We start from the raw sequence: 21,805 nt of genomic DNA on the forward strand, positions 1-21,805 counted from the left end.
TGTCTTTTTGCCAAAGTTAGGATTAAATAGTGAGATGGTATTTCTTGTTTGGACTCAGGTGTTTATTAGTTCTTGTCTATGTTGCAGTGTCACAGACCCTGACTTCTGCAGCACTTCACTCCAACAAACTAAAAATGGAGCCCCATCTCTCTCTACAAGGCCTTTTAAGGATAAAGGTAAGAAATGACACCTAAATAATTTTTACTTTTAACCCAATAACCAACCACCCATGGCCTGCGATGGGGACTTTTTCATCCAATTACACAAAACCACCCAAATTACACAAAACCATGGAGAAGAAGGACCAGCCTCTGCCCTAAAACCTCCATCTTGCTTTATATATATTGCTATATTCTAAAACCTTAAACTCTGAGTTTTCCACCATGTGATGTTACACACTTCTATTCAAACTCCACACCCACAATCCCAGTTCTATCACTCTATTTTGGAAGCTTCTCCACAGCCTCAGGTCAGCGCAGTGTTCTCTTGGAGGTCAGTGCCTGGCAGCAAAGAAAGTCTGAAATTCTCAGTAATCAGGGGTCCAACAAGAGGGCTCTGGAGTATCCCCAGGGAGGAGATTCCACAGCCTCTCTGCACCACCTGTTCAATGAAGGGAAAAGAACTCATTGTGCCCCTCTCTGTGTCCCCTCCCCAGGAAGGAGAAGAGGTCACCAGTTATTCTCAAAATGGCAGCAGATAAACAAAACAGTGACAAAACAATTCTTTTACACAAACGCTTCCAAGTGCTCCTCTCCCCCTCCAGTGGAACCCATCTTGCTGCCCTGAAGAGTTATTGTGAGGGTGAATTGTCCTTTTATTTCAAATAAGGTGAGAAAATACAATATTCTACAGCTCTGAGGTTAAAAAAGGGAAAGCTTGTTCATGCTGGCTGTACCTGAAGTGATACAAGCAGAGACTTTGAACAAAATAATCTGAATTAGCAAATGCAGTTTGAATTTTTAGCCCAGTTAAGATTTAATACCAGGTACAGCTTGCAGGGTTTTGCCTGAGGGATTTTTGCCATCACTTGTATTTGCACTCATACAATTCCTTATCTGGAGCAGTTCTACTATATCATGATCAATTGTGAAAATTTTGGACAGTGTAAGAGTTTTAAACATTTGAGTGCCAATTATTGCTGAATTTAAGGAGTTTTTACTGAGTATTTGCTATTTGCCATTGAACAGTTCTTATGTCACCAGTCAGAAAAACCTGCTGAGCAGCAAGTGATGCAACCCAACAGGACAAGAGTGTTTGCAATTGGAAGGTCACAAGGAAACCCATTCCTGTGTTTCTGCAGACACAGCTGGCTGTGCTCTGAGCAGCAGGTTCTCTTCAGATGCTCTAATGTATTTAATGTTGTATTTATCAACAGCCATGTGACCAGAAACAGGCAAAGTGTGAGGAAATTCCAGCTTTTTCTGTGTGTGGGTGAAGAATGAAGAAGTTATTTTAGGAGTCCTAATATTAGAAACACTTAAAATTTTTAATATTACCAACTTGCTATTATAGAGAACTGAGACTGCAACTGTATGAAGTGTTCCATGTAAACAATCCTCTCAAGAAGCAGAAATGTGGCTGTTAACAATAGAAACACCAATCTTTCTCAGCATGTTAAAATACAAGTATTATAACAAAACTTTAGAGTTCAGGCAAGTTAAGGATTTCAGACAACCAGCTCATTTTTCACTAGGTAATATAATAGAATATACAAGAAGCAAAACAAGGGAAAATACAATATAATGGGCCTTCTTTAAAAGAACCAATTAAATAACATTCCAAGATTAATGGATAAGATTCCCAGCTCAGCAGAAACTGTGGAGAAGATGTGAATTTTGGATTGTTGGCAGAGGTTTCCCTGGGTTATGGTCTCACAAGTTATTATTTCACTGGAAATTATGCCTCTCACCTGTGGTTAAACATGACAAATACTTTAACAGAACCACATGATACCAGGATAACATTCCCCTGTTCAGATTGTCCTAGTTTTACCTTGAGATATTACCCATTGGCAGCTCAGTAGAGTTCAGAAAATATCCTTGTTAAGGAGCCTACAATGTCATAGAAATTTAGCTCTAGTCCAGCTACATTATCCTTGAAAATTAGTTCTGTGAGGACAAAACTCACCAGCAGTGATGGGTCAGAACTGGGCACTCCCAAAGTTCTGAAGCCTTGCAGAAAGCAGCACAAGGCTCTTTCTAATCTGAAACCACAAAGGTGTTTTTTTATTTTTTTCCTATAAGAAATTTGGATTTAGCAAAGTCTGTGGCTAAAGGTGTGAGATTAGTTCTGCTGAGAAGAATCTCAGTGTTATAGTCTTGATAAATAAGAAGACTGTTGGGGTCATTCTCAGATCCCTGTGTGTTCTCCTTTCTCTCACCCCTGTATCCTTCTATTAGCTTCTTGTATTTGGCTGTAAGGGATAAGGTGCTTTGTGCGCCTCAGTTTCTAATTAAATCTGCTTCAGAGTAAGTCTTCTCGAGTGCTTCAGTACAGCTGGCTCCACTCAAAGTTATTGAAGTACTATTGTTTTCTGTTAGTGACACACAAGTTCTTGTGAGGGGAAAAAAAAAAGTTCTCGGTTCTTGTGAGAAAAGGATTAACTTTGTTATAGGCTGGTAGCAGAGTTACCTGGATTGCAGCCCCACAGGTCAGCAAGGCCAACTTGCTGTTTGAAGAAAAATTATTATGAGCCAACTGCTAGATGAGGTCAATAGTTCTGTCTGGCAGAGGTTTAGGACTGGTGATTTCACTACCTGAAAGGACAACCTCACCCAAGGCAGCACCATCCTCCCAGTGAATTAGTGCTGGAGTGGTTTTTGTTGTTTTGGGGTTTTTTGCTTATTTAACCTGACCCTTCTCAGCCTGAGTTTCTGCTTTTCTGAGTTTTCAGTGTGACCAAGAAGAGTTCAGGCCCACTGCAGTGTTCTATAACTAAAACTGTATTTACAGATTGTGGTTTTCTGGTAGCCCAATTTTCCGTCCTCAAACATTGATTTTATTGTCTGTAAACCTTTGATTGGGAGTGTCCTGGTTTCAGTCAGGTGCTCCAGCAGGGCCATCTCTGAGCACAGGGCACAGCAGAGTGTCCATGTGGCTCTGGAATATCCCCAGGGAGGAAACTGCACAGCCCCTCTGCACCATCTGAAATGCCAGCAGGTTCCCCTATTTCCTGCTGTTATTGACTGTGGGATGTTTGTACCATTTCACTGCAATGGAATTGTGGCTATATAGGGATGTGCTGGATAACTTGAAAATTAAAGTGGGAATGAAGAGCTGGTCTTATGCCAATTATTGCCACAGAACCTTTTCTCTTTGTCCAGGGTGACCACAGTGGCTGCTGCAGCCCAGTGGATGATTCTGTTTCAAACAATTTATTCCTTCATGGTTGCAGGACATTGATCTGTGCCTTCCTGCTCCTCCGATTTAGCTCCATATTCAGCTGCACAAAAAGTGTAAAAATGCTTGTTAATTTTCCAAACAATCTCCTCTCTGGTACTTCAGTCCCACCCAATTGCATTGCAATGAATTTTGACATCCAAGCTAGTGTATAAAAAATTTGCTTTAAATTGTGGGGCAAACCATTTTAATTTATGCTGATGTCAAAGGAACTTTTACCACTTTAACACTAAAGTGCTGCAGAATGGCATTTCACTGACATTGCAAAGCAAGGTTTTGGTATTTGAATCCCACACTGGGAAATGGAAACTATGGGTTTCATTTGAGAAACCTGGAAAGCTTCCAAATGTATGTAATTTTACTTAAATTTTATTTAATCGGTCCACACCCGAACCGGAAGCCAGTTATATTTTTTCTGTTTAGTTTAGTTTAGTTAGCAGGAGTTTGCTGAAGATTTCATTGTTTGATGCAACAAAACCAAGCAACATCTCCTGCCTTTCCCTGCTGTGTTTCTGATCTCTTTCCCTCAGTGGCATTGGCAGTGCGTGAGGATGGAGTGGTGATACCCATGCTGGTGCCAGCTGGTCATTTCCCTTTAATTCAGGTTCCAGGTACTGGAGCTGGTTGCTTTGCAGTAATTATTTGTTGCTCTTGCTGCTCAAGCTGAGGGCAATTTTAGTGCCCATTACTGGAAACATTTTTAAACAAGGTAATTAGCTATTTTCCAGTAATTCTTGAGTAGAATAAAAAAAAAATCCACTGTGTTACCTGATGTATTTTCCCCCTAATCTGATAGAGATTCTCCGCTGTGTTAATTGGCCTATCTTGGTGGAAGCCAAATTCAGTAGTACTTTATATACCTGAGGATCTGGCCTATCTTTTTTTTTCCCTTTTACAAATCTACATTGCTGCTCTGTTTCATTCTTTCTTTTGATCTCCACTTTTTTTCCTGCTGTCTACTTAGATCAACTTTAATCACAAAAAAATAAGTAAAAAAATAAACATTATTTTTAAAGATGTATATATGTGCACACATCTGAAAGTAACTTTGTTAGGGACTATCAGCTTTGAGAAAACAAGTCTGTAAAATTCAGAGATGTGGTAATTAAACTTCCATGCATAAATTCCTTATTTTGTCTCCTCACTTGAGATACCCAGAGCCTGTTGGCTTTCACAGCACTTGACATTTTGATAGCCTTTGCATTTTAAGCCAGTTTCATTTAATCTCATTCAACACCTAGTTCAAATTAATTTCATTTTTGGATTAGTAAAACAGGGACTGAATGCAGCTTGGAAAAGTTTGATTTCCCTCACTTGAAGAGCCTTAATTAGGAAATCTCTTTTAAAGGCAACAAGGCAATCTAATTCTTGGTGCAAAACTTAGAAGCTTTGCACATAACACAATGAAGATTTTTGTTACCTCTTTTGTTGTCTACCTTTCAGATACTGAGTAAAATTAGCACCCTCATTAACTTTGTAACTGCAATGCATTTGTGGAGAATCAGCTCTCAGAATCTGTAAAAGAGCCTCTCCTGCTTTCACACCTTCTGCAGATTTATTTGGTCTATTTGAGTTTTAACCATGCTTATGGTGAATCAACATCAGCGTTTCTGGTTCTTCTTTAAGAAGATTGGAATGTTGATAACAGCAGGTTTCTTTCTTTTTCTGAGAGGTAGCTGATTATTGATAGTGCAAAAATGATTGGTCTTATTCTCATACTGGTTTATTAGTTGTTTAGTACACTGTAGATACTTATCAGTGTGTTCTGAGAGAAGTAATTGCCCATCACTTGGGATGTAAATGTTGCTGTGTGAGTTCTTACTAATTATTGGCCTGACCAAAACTAAACATCCTAAAAAGAGGGGGAAAAAAGTCTAAAGCTACATAGGACAGGGAAAAAAAATAATTAGCTGATGTTATGAATACTGTATATATATGTATATATAAACATATATATTTCTCTCATATAAAATCCATGAGATTTTGTTTGAATCTGTATTTATTTCCACCGTTATTACCATATTCTTCATATAACAAAAAGATACAGTTCACACTCCTCCCTAATTTCTTCTCTGGAAAGAAATTCCACACTATGAACTCTATCAAAATGTAGAGTATTTCCTCATGATTGTCCCTTTGAGAGGGGCATGATAGGAAGAGAAATGAGATTATATTGGTGGTGTTACTAGTTGAGTTCTGATGTTGGAGTTCATTAACACAGAAGGAAACTACAGCCAAGACCTTCCTATGAAAATTGACAACATTTAGTGGCCTGCATAGTAACAAAATCACATTTCAATCAACAAGATCCTATATAGTCTTTGTTACATTTACATACTTGATTAAGAATATATTAGTTATGAGTTCTGTCAATTTACTAAAAAACAACCTAATTTCACAAAAAGATTAGTTAAGTTATTTTGGTAGCTTTTTACAGTGATGGTCTTCAATAGCCACTTACTGAAATCATAGACTGTAGCATCTGCAGATTTTGATTTGCATTTTGTCTGCCTGTTCTAGGTGGAAAATACTTATTTGATAGCATTCATGGTTTAAAATCAGTGGATTTAGTTGCTCTCTTTTTGTGCTGCTCCTGACTGAAGCAGCAATGTTGTGCTGTAACCAAACACAATGAGTCCCTATGGTTTACAAAATCTGATAGGATGAGCAAGAACAGCAAATATTCCATCCAGAATTTGTGGATTCTGTTGAGATGTGTGTCTCTCACTGTTACCAGTTTATGGGAGACTCTGTCCTTTGCAAGTCTTTCCATGAGAAGTATGAAACTGAGGCTTTTGATCTTGTTTTTCATCCCAGCCTCATCAATCTTCAAAACTTTTGCTTTTGGTTGTTTTCATGGATAGAGCCATTCACCATGGTAGTTCTTACACATGAGACACTGTGGGACTGTTCCTATTGATTAGACACATTACCCTGCTATGAGTGGCAAAAAACATCCTGCAAATTGTACAAAGATGTAAAATTCCCATAGAAGACAATCCCACAACATTCTGTGATGCAACATCTCTTGGGATTTTATTTAATGCCATGACTGACCATGTGATCAAAGGAATTTGTAGACTCCATGGAGTAGACCTGATTGAGAAGAAAGTTTTCTAATGGATGATTTTTTGAAAAGAGATAGAAAAAATAGTGAATAAATAAAGTAGAGCTGAAGCTTTAGTAAGCTCAGAAGATCACAAGGTAAAATCTGCTGTCTAAGGGGAAAAGGGATTCTGGAAGGGCTGACAGTTACTTAAGGAAGAAATATTAAGACTAGCAAAAAAAAAAAAAAAAGGAGCAAAAGCTCTCCTAAAAAACAAAGGTGCAGGAAGATTAGTGACACACCAAGCTGGCTAAATAATGAATTCTTCAATGACTTCATGATGAGAAAGAAGCCTACAGAAAATAGAAAAGAAGACAAAGTATTAAGAGTGTAAATATTAAAAAAATAGCACAGAAATATAAGCAAAACATCAAAAGACCTGGTAGAGCTCACAAGTCACAGAAAGAATAAAAGACAGGATTCTGTAAGTACATTAATAGTTAGAGAGAAATGAAGGGAAGAGCTGATCTGCTCCTCAGATGAGAAGGAAAAGAAGTGACAGTGGATGTTTTTAGAAGGTCAGAGTGTTAATATCTCTTCTGCATCAGTCTTAACTATAAAGCTGTGCTGTGATAATTTTAAAGGAACTAGCAATGTCAAAGGAAAAAGGACTTGTGGTAGAGGGAAAGATCAGAGCAGAGACTCTTTTGTAAGATTGGTGCTTACATATCAGCTGATCTGGGAGTCATTGAAACTGCTTGAGAGGATTGACTGAAGCTGTTGGAGGCATTGGGGCTGTCTTTGAAACAGGGGATGGCTAAAGGTCCAAAGAAGGGCAAAATGGGAAGGTATTTGGCTATTTTAAGAAAGAAAGTGAGAGGCTGTGCTTATGAATGGGATAGGAAAAAATAATGAAACTATCACTTTATAACACACACAATTAGTGAAAAAACTGATAGAACAGAATCATGAAAGAAATAATGCCAAAACAGCACCATTTCTTTTGTTATATCAGGTGTTTTATTGATATGTGTGAGGTATTAGATATTTTACAGATCTTCATTTATTTATAAAACATGTAACTCCATCTAATAGCAGGATATTCTCATTGGTAAGTTAAAAATGTACTCTAGAAGAGACTGTTATAAAGTACCCTAGAGAATCATGTCCAGAAAGTATTTTTAGTGGCTCTCTAACTAACTGTGAAGATTCACTGGGAGTGATGATGTAGAAAGTTAAGCAGGGTATTAGGGAAATAATTGTTCCAGGTACATTTTGCTGGAGAAATTATCTTGGACTGTTACAAAATGTCATCACTTCTAGCAAAAAATTACCCTACTTACCTCAGAGATAGATTCCATAAAGGTTTTTTTTTCCTCATGGGACAGACAATAGTCTAGATTTTCTCTTAGAACTTTTAAAAAAATATTTGTACTCTAAAAATATCATTCTCATTATTTTCAAGAAGAAAAAGAAACCACAGCATACATAGTTTTATTTTCTCCACATAAATTAATAAGATTGTTTAAATTCTTTATGGGTCAGTTATGGTCTGAACTTCCAGAAATTTTGTTGCTCAAACATACTTCTTAGCCCAAATTCAATTTGAAATTGAATTTCCTGTAATTGATTATTCAGAAGGTTTGAAAAACAAATGATGTCTGATTCATTCTCAGGCTTTCACAGCTTCGAGTCATTGCTTTGTCCTTGGAACCTATTGCTCTAAACCTACAGTAATAATTAAAGAACAGGATTTAAAAATGCATGACTTTATATGACACCTCCCTAACAGTATTATACTTAATATTCTGATATCCAGGGCACTGGTATTTCAGATCTCCTTGGGCTGCTCTTCCTGAAGCAGAGGGGAAGGCCACTGTCCTCTCTCCATCACCCTTCAAACACAGCCAGCCTGATGCTTATAAACACACAGGGCTGATCATGAGACTTCACATCTTAATGTGATTATCTCAGCTCCTTTGTGCTGAGTGTGTGTACAGAATTTAATGAGGAACAACTTCTGTGATCCTCACTAATAACAAAATGGTGCTGGGAAGTCCTGCCTCTCTCAGATGTGATTTGGTCCTGTCATAGATTTGTGCATCTGGAAGTATTGATCACTCATAAAATGGATGAGGAGCCTGACAAAAAGCAGGTGTGAGTTGTGTGTTTAATATCACCTTCCCTTGCCCTCAAGATAACAGACATGCTGGAGTGCACCAATGTGTGACAGCAGATCTCCAGATGAAGGTAAACACTGAAATAATTGATATTTACCTTCTTGGTGTATTTACAAAGTGACATGCTTTAACACGATAATCTCCATGTCCCTTCCAGCTGTGCAGTTTAGGCACAAACTCACACCTCAGTTTTAAAATAAGTCATAGAATGACTTGTGTTGAAAGGGACATTGAAGATCATCTTATCCCATCCCTGTCTACATTCCTCTATCCCAGGTTATTCCAAGCCCTGCCCAACCTGATCTTGGACACTTCCAGGGATCTAGGGGCAGCCACAACTTCTCTGGACAACTGTTTCACTCTGTTATTTATTTTTCTTAAAACATAGATTCACCAGATACAGATTCCATTTCCTTTCCACTGCTAACCTGTGTTGTTTCCTTCTCCACTCTGGCCTGCACTCACCAATTCAACAGGAGGAATGTTGGATTTTGTTCTTACCCAAATGGGGGAAACATACAGAATCTTCAGGAATCACACTGGCACATGGTGATTCCTGTATCTGAAAGTATATCTGAACATGATAATTATGAAAATCATGGCTGCATATTTCTCATATGTATTTATATGATGGTCACAGAACTACAGAATCCTTTCAGTTGGAAAACGCTTTCAAGATCATTGAGTCCAAACTTTGACCAATCCTCACTTTATCCCCCAGCCCAGAGCACTGAGTGCCATGTCCAGTCATGTTATGAGGGACAGAAATGTGCCACCCTGCCTTTCTCTAACAAAAATTGTGAGCTCTCTTCCCCACTGGAGATTCTATCCAGGCAGCCAAGAAAGTGCAAAGCCAGGTCTTTCATTCAAGAGTTAATTTGCATTTCCATGAAATGCATTCCCAGTTGTCCCATCAGAAGTGCTCTGGTGAGGCTTTCTTGTGTCACTGCTGTGACAGAACAGGAGAAGGGCAGTGTGGCCACTGTCACCTGTTCCCTGCAGCCCCAAAGAATAATCTTTACAGATCTATGAAAAACCTGGGGCTATTTCTGTTCCCCTGAGCTAGAGAGCCCACCCTGAGCCCCTTCAGTGTCAGTGTGTGTGGTATGGATTTGTGGGGGAGTCTGGTACCTCTTATTGCAGGAAATCCAGGACTCCTGTACAACTGACCCATTGGATCAGGCAGAAAATCTTTATTGTTTATATTACATGCATTTATCGTTTCTACAAACTACCAAGTACACACTTCTTGATTGGTGCCTTTGTCTTGTTCACTCATTTTTCTGCCTGCATTTCTTGGAGTATGTGATTGGTTACAGTCCAGATGTTCCACAGTCCTCTGTTATCTAGTTCTTGCAGTCTTGGTATTTGGTTTTTCAGCCTCTTCTTTCTTAATTTAGAGCAATTTATGTTCCAACAGCCTTGACAGATTGCTGAGGCTTTGATAACAAACTTAGAAGCAGGCTGGCTGGTGCACACTATGGCCTAACAAATGCACTGCGACACAGCTGCAGTGAAATATGTCTCCAGGAGGACAGGGAGAACATTTTGGAAGGGTTATTCCTCAGAGGTCAGGGAGCTGGAAACATGGGTCAGAGGCATTCCAGTGAGCCTGCTCTGACAGTACACACTCCTCTGGTAAGCAGGGTTAGGAAGGCAACAAATAAAAGTGACAGAAATGCAAAATTAAAGATCTATCATGAAAGGAGGAGGCAAGGGAAGGTTTTTAATAAGTGGAGGAGTTAGTTTTCTCCTAATTAATGACATTAATTTGGCTGACTGAACTGTGATCAGGGACTCTGATTCATCATCTGGTCATCAAAAGGTTTTACAAGCTGACACCTCCTCATTTCTGCTGCCAATTCGCAGAGGTGCAACTCTGCAATCTTGTGCTGCTGATTCCAGTTCCCTCCATGCACAACCAAATTAGGAGGAGCTTAAAGTAAATCACTTGATCCATAGCAATGTGAGAATGATGACAAATAAGATTAGGGCTGCAGGATTGGAGAATGGAGTTAACTTCAAATTTGGAGAGATCAGAGAGGTGAAAACAAACAAGGATGCTGGTCAAGAACTTCCAAACTCTCTGAGCCTCTGACATTAAGGCAGTTTTTAATTTTAAATATCCCTTTTTTTGCAAGTGCATTTTTTATAGGAAAAGACACCAAAGTTTTCTGTAGGACACGTGTGAAATAGTGTAAGTAGATTAAGGAAAACAGTACTATGAAACTGCTTTTCTCAGGAAGGAGATATATTTCCTTCCAGAGGATACTTTATGATGCAATAATGTAATAGATACAAAATGAAAAATCACTTGTCTGTAGGTTTTGGGTGTGGGAGCTTGTGCTGTTGGCCCAGAAGAAGAATATATGTTCCTTAAATGCTGGTGTAGAATGATTTTTAAAAGCCAGGCTTGTTAACGAGTATCAAACCACCTTTGCTAAAGCTGTCAGTTCTCTTCCCTCTATATTTAGAGGAGATAATAGGTGTGATACATGATTCATCATGCACAGCCTCCTTCCTTATGCAAACTCAGATATGAGAAAAACTGAGATGAGGCTTTCTGCCCTTTCTTCTGAACACAAATCTCTTTGCATCGCTGACATTGAGGAATCCCAAAGACGTAACACAAATAAAGAAAAGCAGATATCAGTAGCACATTGTGAATTATGCATAATTAAAAAATTTCTTTCAAGAACAGTGTGACAGGAATGACCTCTCACAAACAGTATAAAAAGCTGGGGAAAAAAAAGTGCCTGTTAATTACTACGCATTATTTAAATTGACATAATCCTTAGAGATGAAGCTGGTATTGTTGCTTGTTAGAGTCACCGGTTTTTGCATGAAGAATTCTGTTTTCAGTTGCTTTAACTTCAAATCTGCAAAGGAGCAGCCCATATTTTTTGCATGAAAATTGTGCTACAGTACAATTCACCAGACTCCCAAATTCCCTTCATAGTAGACAACTGATAAGTGGATAAAATAATTTCCAAAGGAAAATGGTTATGGAAAGTTTTGTTTTATTGTACCAAAGAAAACGGCAATTTTGTTTCTATAAAAAGTGCCAGTAGTTGATGTTTTAAAACTGGAACATGATCTCTGGCAGATGAAAGTGCTCCTTGTTAGCAAAGCTGCCTGGCTTTGAAAAATACCATATTATTCAAGTTACAGCTGGGTCAAGTTGGACCATTTCTAGGATCCAGCTATATCAACACAAAAATTCCTGTTCTCACTCTAATCCTATTTAGAAACTGAAATAAAACCTAAGACTTTGGTGTCTATATATTCCCATCTCTGAAACATCCTGGCTGGCCATGACAGACCATGATAGTCCCCTGTTGCTATCAGTTAATTGCAGTTGCATGCAGGAGAGTGGTGAATATTGTATTTGCAGGGTGCCCTGTGGCAGGAAGGAATGATGAATCTGACTTCATGTTCTTAGAAGCCTAATTTATTATTTTATGATACTATATTATATTTAAGAATACTATACTAAACTATATTAAAGAATACAGAAAGGATACTTACAGAATGCTAAAAAGATAATAATGAACACTTGTGACTCTTTCCAGAGTCCTGACACTCCTGATTGGCCAAAGAGTGAAAACAACTCCCAGCAGAATGCAATGGAACAATCACCTGTGGGTAAACAATCTCCAAACACATTCCACATGAGCACAACACAGGAGAAGCAAATGAGATAAGAACTGGTTTCCTTTTCTCTGATGCCTTTCAGCTTCCCAGGAGAAGAATCCAAGGCAAAGGGATTTTTCCAGAAAATATGAATGTGACATGGTGAAGGCCTGGTTTTTAGCAAAATCATTGCTAAATTGCTAAAGCCATGGGTGAAACCTCCACTAGACCATTACATGTTATCATGAACATGTTCTCAGTCCTCCTCTGGGCTCTCTGAGCAGCTCCAGGTCCCTCCGGTGCTGGCCCAGGCTGGGGCAGCTCAGCAGGTGGGAAATCACTGAGGGGCAGAGGGGAAGAATTACCCCTGGACTGATGTAAATCTCAGTGCCCATGCAGAAACCATCAGCTGTATTTTGTAGATTTGACTCTAAGGTGATCTTACAATGCTTTTCAACACATATGACACGTAATTCCTTGCAGTTTCAGTTGAAAATTTTGGTGACACTCTCCATTTTCAGTATGAATTTTGCCTGCTCAGAGCTGAACCTTGTGTGCTTTGTGAACTTTGGAAATTGCAAATTGGCATTCCCTGCCTTCTGCATTCTCCTGGAATGTGCACTGCCTGCACCTGGATTTGTAAGGTGTTTTCAAAAGCTTCTGCTTTAAAGGTTAAGATAAATATCATAACCTGTAGTTTCTGATAAACATGCACTATATTAATCTTTCACCATACTGAGGAACATTTATTTTTCAGTTCTTTAGCAGGGAGCTCCATCCACACCACAGGAATGACAGCTCAGGATTTTTGGCCTGTCAGCTGCACATGCTTGTCTGGTTCAGAGTATGGCAAATTACTCTACTCAGGACAGAAGGCACAGAAAGTGTCAAACAGTCAATTAGAAGTATGACTAAAAATACTCATAAGCCTAGTTCTTGTAAGCTCAAATTCTGTGCCTATAAGGATAAGACAATAAGATAACTAACATTGACAGCTTCAAATAAGTTACCCTAAATGTAGCTAAGTAGACATTAATGTACAAATTGAAAGCTTTTCTGCGTGTCTGTGTGTGTGTCTGTGTAAGTTGCTTAAGTTTATTCAGAAACCACACTGGTACTTTTGAGAGAAACTCGGAACATTGGCATGAGAATGATAAAAATTGAATTATTGGAGTGAGTCCAGAGGAGGCTCCAGGATGGGCAGAGGGATGGAGCAGCTCTGCTGGCAGGAAAGGCTGGCACAGCTGCCATTGCTCACCTGCACAGGAGAAGCTTTGACTGAGCTCAGGGTGGCCTTGCAGGGCCTGAAGGAGCTGCAGGAAAGATGGAGAGAGACAATTGCCAAGGGCTGGAGGGACAGGAGCCAGGGAATGGCTGCCAGTGCCAGAGGGCAGGGCTGGCTGGGATCTTGGCAATGAGGAATTGTTCCCTGGCAGGGTGGGCAGGCCCTGGCACAGGGTGCCCAGAGCAGCTGGGGCTGCCCCTGGATCCCTGGCAGTGCCCAAGGCCAGGCTGGACACTGGGGCTGGAGCAGCCTGGGACAGTGGGAGGTGTCCCTGTGATGCCTTGAGAAGCTGAACCTGGAACAGAGGCTGGACAGAGCTAAGAGAATAAAATAGGTATTTTCTAAAAGGACTCAATGGATTCACCTTGGGCAGCACAAGAGCCCAGCCAAGGGTACAACCAAGATGGACCCAAAATGGTCACAAAATGGATGACTGGTCAGAAGGTCTCACACTTTTTTAAGTTTTGGCCTTTTTGCATATTGGAGTTAATTCTCCAGTTATTTACCTCCTTGTTTGCCTCTTTTTCAATTCCCCATTGTTCATACCTTTTGGCCTGAGGCTTGTATTGGCTGTCCTTGGTCTCAAGCTGGAAAAGGATTTGTTTTTCTACCTACCCTGTGAAGAGAACCTACCAACACTTAATATGAAGCTCAGAGCTACACCCCTAGGCAGAGCAGAATCTAAAAAATAAGAAAGCTATAACTGAAGGCATCACCTGCCCATGGCAGGGGGTGGCACTGGGTGAGGTTTAAACCAACCCAACCCAAGCCAATCCATTCTCTGAGTCTGTGTTTGCTGCAGTACTCCAGGCCAGGTGAATTTCTGTGTATTTTTAATCAATGCTTCCTTGACCTGTAACTGTTGGTTACACAGTGTTTTTCTTTTCCCTATTAAAATTGCTGAAGTTGACTGCAACCCATTTTCTTCTGAAATACTGGAATTGAACTGTTTCCATTGAGATTTCTCAGATATTTGTGAAAAGTGTAAGTTAAAAACACGGAACAAATAATAGTGAGGATTGCTTTCCTCAGAAAAATTAATTAAAAGGCTGTGTTGATATGCTGCCTTCATATGGTAATAGTTGGAGATTCAGTTGTGAATTTAATGTGTCCTCAATTTAAACCCGTGCTCACATTCACTGCATAACAGAATTTGGTCAAAAAATTTTAAACAAAACAGACTTCCTTTCTTTTTTTAAAATGTTCCTAAATTTGGGTAGATACTGCTTTTTCTTCTATCTGATCTTCCTCTTTGCCTTTTTAGTACCAATTCCTAAGATGCTTGTACACTCTTAATTTTATGCACTGGCACTGTTCTGAGGATGGATAAGTGCATGCAAAAAATTTTCAAGTGGGGACAAAAAGAATCAAGTTGTTGGTGAAGCAGGAGAATTTTATCTTGGCTATTAAGATGGGGCAGACACATAAAAATGTCTGAACTTCTCTATTTATCAGCACTTTTCAAAGCATTCAAGCGTTGCAGTCAGAGACAGTTACAGCAACTGGTTGCTGGGTCTACACAGGTATCATATTTGTAACCATTAGTATGCAGACAGCAGATGATTAAATGCACTTGTGATAAAATGTGACACCATATTATAAATGAGAATGGAAAATGAATTTATAACCATAAATCATGTATTAAAATATATGTGACAAGCTCAGGCTGATGAAGACAATGCCAAAATAACAAATACTGGATATGTCAGTTTTATCATAAAAAGAAAAGATGTTTTCTTTGTGTTCTGTTTTATGTCTCTTTTGTTGTTGTTGCTTAAATTCATGTGTCTCAGCAAAGAATAACAACAGAGGTGTGGCTTTGGCACATCTGTTAGCTTTTGGTGGATGTCAGTCAGCAATCCTTTCTAACATTGAATAAGACCATTAAATTCTCAAGAAAATTCAGTACAAATTGAACTGAAATAATCTCTTTAATCATAATAAGCATTTTCCCCAAAGTTTTTCTATAGAAATGTGAAGATTCCATCCAATTAATATAAAATAATTCATCTGAGAAGCTGCAAGAGGTTTCACTGTCCATGTAGCTTTATTAAAGATTCATTGTCAAGGAGATTGAGGGAATTTTTGAGATTATCTGGGCACACAGACCATGCTGTCAGTCTTGGGCAGAAGAGATGTCCCAAACCTGGTGAATTGTCCTATAATGCATATTTCTGACAAGATTTATAAACATTCTCACTGAACTTGGATGTTCAGATCTCAGGTTAGGGAGACCCACAACTTACTTCAGTGGATGAATTATTTTGTAAACTCAAGTAGGGACTTCTGTTTTTGCTGGATCAGAGATTTTACCATTCCAAGCTTTAAATCCTGAAGTATTTCTCTCATTTCTTGCTTTAAGCACTCAGTTTCATTTGATTATTAACCCTGCACAAGCATAATTAGTCCAGAGGGCTTTAAGGCAGTGTAAGATTGATAAGAGAAAAGTCATTGAGATGGAAATTCTCAACTCAGGTTTCATGGACAGAAGACTTTTTGGAGACTCCAAAATCAAAAAAGCTGTTGTTGAAATCTCAGGCGAAAATATGTTTTCCTTAAATGTTGTGTAGAAAGAGGAAATACTTAAAAAAACCAAAACCACCCAAACCCACATCAGTTTTATGTGAATTTAGCCTTTAAATAACTTACAACTGTTCTTCAGAAAAATATTTATAAATTATATTTAAACCCACAGCATGCAAAGTTTGATTAGATAATTATATGTACTGTGTATAATACAGTTAACTACTGTAAAGAATAATTCTCTACACAACATGAAAGTGAATTTTGTTCATGTTTTTGATCTTAATTATGTTTTTTGCAATTTACTTTTATTTCCTTTCTATTTAAAGGCACTAATCAAGGTTGGCAGGAATGTATTAGGTACTTTTACAAACATGCAGGAAAAGACAAAGTTTTAGCTGATTTATTTTAAATCAGGACACAAAAAACCCCCATGGAATAGGCATGAGCAGATAAATCTATTTGTCTAAGGTCACACAGAAGGTTGGTGGCAGAGCTTGGAGTGGAACTCCTGATATCTGACTTCCAATATGAGAGTCCTAATAAATAATTCATGTAATTTCTCTGTTTTTATCTCCTCAGAATTGTCATGAGTGTGCTCTGAGACATTCTGTATTCATTCCAGAACCATTTTTTGTAAAAAGCTCAAATATTGTTTGATTATGGCTGTCTGATGTTCTCAATCCTAATTCCTGTTTCATGGACGGTTACATGGGAATACAAGGCCTTTTTCCCCCAAAATACAAACCTCAGCCACAGTGTTAGACAATCCCAAATCCAGTGGGGCTGAGGTGGGGTTGTGCAGAGGAGGAAATGCTTAGGGTTACTCACCAAAAAATAAAAGGTTTTTAGCACTGGCAAATGAAAGACATCTTATTGTTCCTCTCTTCTGGATAGGCAGCACAGTGCTGGTTTTAAACAAATTTATCAGAATTTAGGTAACAGTAATTTTAAGTATCTAAACTTATGAAATTTAGTTGAATAGAAGGTTTAGAGTATCACTTTTGGAAACTATTTTTCCTAGAAATGTTCAGCCACTCAGTAATGAAAAAATTGAGATTGAAGTAAAATTTCTATTAAAATTCAAATTACTATTCATGGAAAATACTTTATTCATTCTGCTCTGATATTTATATATTATACAGAAATATATATGTGCCCAGACAGTCTGGACTACATTTCCTAAGTGCCTGACTGTAAATCTAGGGGAAAAATGTAGTAAAATTTGGAAATTACTTTCTCAATCTACAGCTTGGATCTCGTTTACATTATGTCCTCCACCATTCTTACTTTTATTTTAGGAGAGAAAATATTCTGGTGATTGCACAATTAAGCTTAGGGAAAGACCTCTGATTGTTTTAGAAAATGTAAAAAAAACCCCTAATTAACTGGATAATGTTTAATGTAATTTCTGCAAGAAGAATGAAAAGCAGGTACTCAGGAATGAATATTTTATTTTCTGCTTTAAGTTCATTTGCACAACATAAGGGTCTGGCTTTGGAAGTCCTTTCTTAGCCAAGAGGTAGCTGTAGGGGGACACAGTATAGGTAAATGAAGGTAATGTAGAATGTAATCTTATCCCTCAAGGAGATGCAGCTGGCCCCTATTACTAAAGATTAGGAGCAGGCTGGATGATAACAGGCAACATCTGTAACCAATAAGAACTAGTAGTATAAAAGAGTGGATTAATGGGAACTGGACAGAGAAGTCAGATAGCTGCTGCAAGGACCAGGAAGTGCTTAGAGGGTCTGCCTACGAGAAACATTGAGGAGGTATGAAACTCTGGTGCCATGGAACTCTTGTGCCAAAATGATAAAAGGACTCTTGATATGTATAAGATAACAAACATAATGATAATAGAACTCTTATAATATATGAGACAACAGGTGGCCACTACTTTCTGCACTTGGCATCTTTCACTCAGTTAGGAAAAGATTTTTCCTTCAGAGAAAGAAAGCCCAAAGTACCTGAGCAAGGTCTAGCCAAGGGGTTGGGCTGTGCTCCCATGGACAGGAGGAGAGGGAACGGCCTCAGCCCTGTGAGGAACCCCTGAGGGAGCTGGGAGTGCTCAACCTGGAGAAAAGGAGACTCAGGGGTGCCCTTATCACTTTCTGCCACTCCTGAAAGGTGCCTGTGCTCACCTGGGGCTGGGCTCTTTCTCCAGCAGCACTGACACAACCAGAGCACACAGCCTCAAGCTGTGCCAAGGGAAATACAGGCTGGATATTGGGAAAAAGATTTTCATGGAAAGAGTGATAAAGTTCTGGAATGGCTGCCTGGGGAGGTGGTGGAGTCACCATCCCTGGATGTGTTTAACAAAGCCTGGATGTGGCACTGGGTGCCAGGCTTTGGTTGAGGTGTTGGGGCTGGGCTGGACTCGTTGACCTTGAAGGTCTCTTCCAACCCAGTGATTCTGTGAATTCAGGCTGAGACAGGGCAGGCTCAGGGTGGGCACCAGCAGGAATTTGCCCATGGAAAGGCTGCTCAGGCCTTGGCAGGGGCTGCCCAGGGAGCTTTGCAGTGCCCATCCCTGCAGGTGTCCCGGGAAGGGCTGGAGGTGGCACTCAGGGCTCTGGGCTGGGGACAAGGTGGGCATCGGGCACAGCTGGGACTCCATGGGCTGGCAGGGATTTTCCAGCCTCAATGGTTCTGCAACTGGAGTAATTAATTCCAATATTTAACAACCCTGATATCAGCTCTGTTAATCAGAGCGTGGTGCTGGTAACACAAAAGTTGTGGTTGTGATCCCCACATGGGCTGTTCACTTCAGAGTTGCACTCGACTATCTTTTTGGGTCCCTTCCAACTCAGAAGATTCTGTTATTCTATGAACCCTTTGTAACAACCCATCACATCACTTCCATGGGCAAATTCCTGCTGGTGCCCGCCCTGAGCCCAGCCTGAGGCCGTTCCCTCTGCTCCTGTCCCTGTTCCTGGGAGCACAGCCCGGCCCCCCGGCTGTCCCCTCCTGGCAGGGAGTTGTGCAGAGCCACAAGGGCCTCCTGAGCCTCCTTTGCTCCAGGCTCAGCCCCTTCCCAGCTCCCTCAGGCCCTGCTGGGGCTCCAGCCCCTTGCCCAGCTCCGTTCCCTGCCCTGGACACGCTGCAGCCCCTGCAGGGCTCTGGTGGCCATGACAGGCCCAGCAGCGGCCGCAGCCCTCGGGGTCCCTCAGCAGGGCCAGCCCAGGGGCCGGGCCCTGCCCTGGACACGCTCCAGCCCCTCCAGGTCCTTCCTGAGCTGTGCAAATCCACTCTGCTCTTACCTCCAGTGTTTTTTGTATCACAAAGCTTCAGCAGCATTTTCTTTTGGTGTGGCTGGGATTTAATATCAGATTTAATACCGGATGAGTACGTTCAATATTACAGAGAAGTATTTCTTTGGAAGGTAGTCTTGGTAACCACAGCAGAAGTGTCACACAGAGAACTGTCATGCTTAATTGTTCAAATTATACTGTGGCCGTTATTTACCAAATATAAAATTAAATACTTTATGTATAATTGCTAAAGAAATTGAAACAGAAAATTATTCAACTAGAGAGCAGGAATTCTGTTAAGTGAACTATTTGTACTCATTATCTTCAGTACCATTATTCTGTGGTCAGAAATATACATTAGCTCTGATGAGAGTGTGATGTTTTCAGGAAAATATTATTGTGCTGTTAATAAGATAAATTGTTTCAAAATAGCCTCTAAGACACCTTGATGTTGTGTGTCACATTTTAGAATATCCATACCTTATTTTCCACAGTAAATGAATTAGCTGTCATTTTATCCCCATCTGTATATTTTATCACTTCTTCCCATGTTTCGCTTCTATAAACACCAGGAGCAAATCAAACATAGAACATAAATATCTACATGAGGTGGGAACGGCTGAATACATATTCCCACAATAGAAAAATAATTTCCTCCATCAGCAGTTGTTCAGGTCCCTAATTCTGAGGACAGAACCTTGACTCTTGTGGCAATATTTATTATCTCCTTCAACCTTCTTTCCTCTGTATATTTTGTTGATCTGTGTGAGGATGATGCATGATTTGGGAAGTGTTCCATATTTTTTATGGGTGTTGGTCTCTTCTCCCAAGCAATAATGTTTTCTCAAATGTAATTTAGCTGCTTTCAAACATTTGAATATATGAGACTTTTCCAGTACAAATATGTAATTTGGATGCCAGTATGGTAATCAGAGGCTGACTAATATTAATATAATGAATAATAATGGATAAATAATGGATAAAATATGAAGTGGAATACCACAAGGATTGACTCCCCCGTTTAACACAGAATAAAATATGCATTTGGATTGTAGCTTTGTTTCTTTTTCAGCTAAATAAATTTTAACTTGGGTAAAATCAATATAGCTAAGGATAATTTAATGAAAAGACACAAATTGTATTTTCTTTTCTCTTCGAAATAAATTAATTCACAAGGTACTTTATCTTGTTTAAAACTCAGCCCTAGAGATACCAAATAAAGTTATTTTAATGTAGAAAAATAAACTCTGCAGTGGAGAGGAGTTTAACAACATTGAAAAATAAAATCTAATCATCAATACTTGTTAGCATTCCTTTACCTGCACTTTTCTCTGATTTAATGAAAATCTTGCAGTATTTCTTAACACTAGAGCACTATTGATTACATAATATTATCTTTTGCTACCTGAAAGCCCAGTTTATTCAAATATGTATGCACTTAATCTATGAAAAACAATGAAATAAAAAAGTCAACCATCTAAATAAATTAAAGCCAAGGCAGTAATTTCACAGTACTTAATAAAAACAATAACTTGTAATCCAGCCTGGGAATATCTTGAAAATTTGACTAGCAACTGGTTGTAGTGTCAAAATGATTCAATATAGAAGGTACACTTCAACAGATTTTGTTGTTGCTCTATCTTCTTCTAAACCCCTATCTCTAAGAAAATTATTACATTATTAATTCAGAGAATGGCAGAATGGTGTGGGTTAGACCTCAAAGCCCATCCCGTGACACCTCTGCCATGGCAGGGACACCTTCCCCTGTCCCAGGCTGCTCCAGCCCCAGTGTCCAGGCTGGCCTTGGGCACTGCCAGGGATCCAGGGGCAGCCCCAGCTGCTCTGGGCACCCTGTGCCAGGGCCTGCCCACCCTGCCAGGGAACAATTCCTCATTGCCAATGTCAGAAATGGTTACTCACTTTTCATAATTTAGAAAGGTTTATTAAACCTTACCAAAAACACAACACAAGACTGAATAGAGAAAAAGGTTCTGGCTCTGGGAGCAGAGGATTTCCCCACCCTGTGCTCACCCACACAATGGAGATTTGGCCTTTTAACCCTTTAACCCCTCCCAAAGTTCTGTCCATGACCCCTTCTTTGCTGTCCAGTGGTGGAGATCTCTTCCCAAATCCTGATTGGAGCTCAGATGTCACCACAGTGACAAGCCAGCCCTCCCAGATGTCCCTTGATAACCACACAAGGGGGAACAACAGAACTATAAACCTATGAAACTTTTCTTAATCTATATTCATGCTATTTGTCTGTTCATTGTGAGAGTCAATCATCACATAACTCATCTCTCACACCAAGATCCCAGCCAGCCCTGCCCTCTGGCACTGGCAGCCATTCCCTGGCTCCTGTGCCTCCAGCCCTTGGCAATTGTCTCTCTCCATCTTTCCTGCAGCTCCTTCAGGCCCTGCAAGGCCACCCTGAGCTCAGCCAAAGCTTCTCCTGTGCAGGTGAGCAATGGCAGCTGTGCCAGCCTTT

This window comes from Ammospiza nelsoni, chromosome 13, assembly GCF_027579445.1.
Source record: "Ammospiza nelsoni isolate bAmmNel1 chromosome 13, bAmmNel1.pri, whole genome shotgun sequence".
NCBI classification, from domain to species: domain Eukaryota; kingdom Metazoa; phylum Chordata; class Aves; order Passeriformes; family Passerellidae; genus Ammospiza; species Ammospiza nelsoni.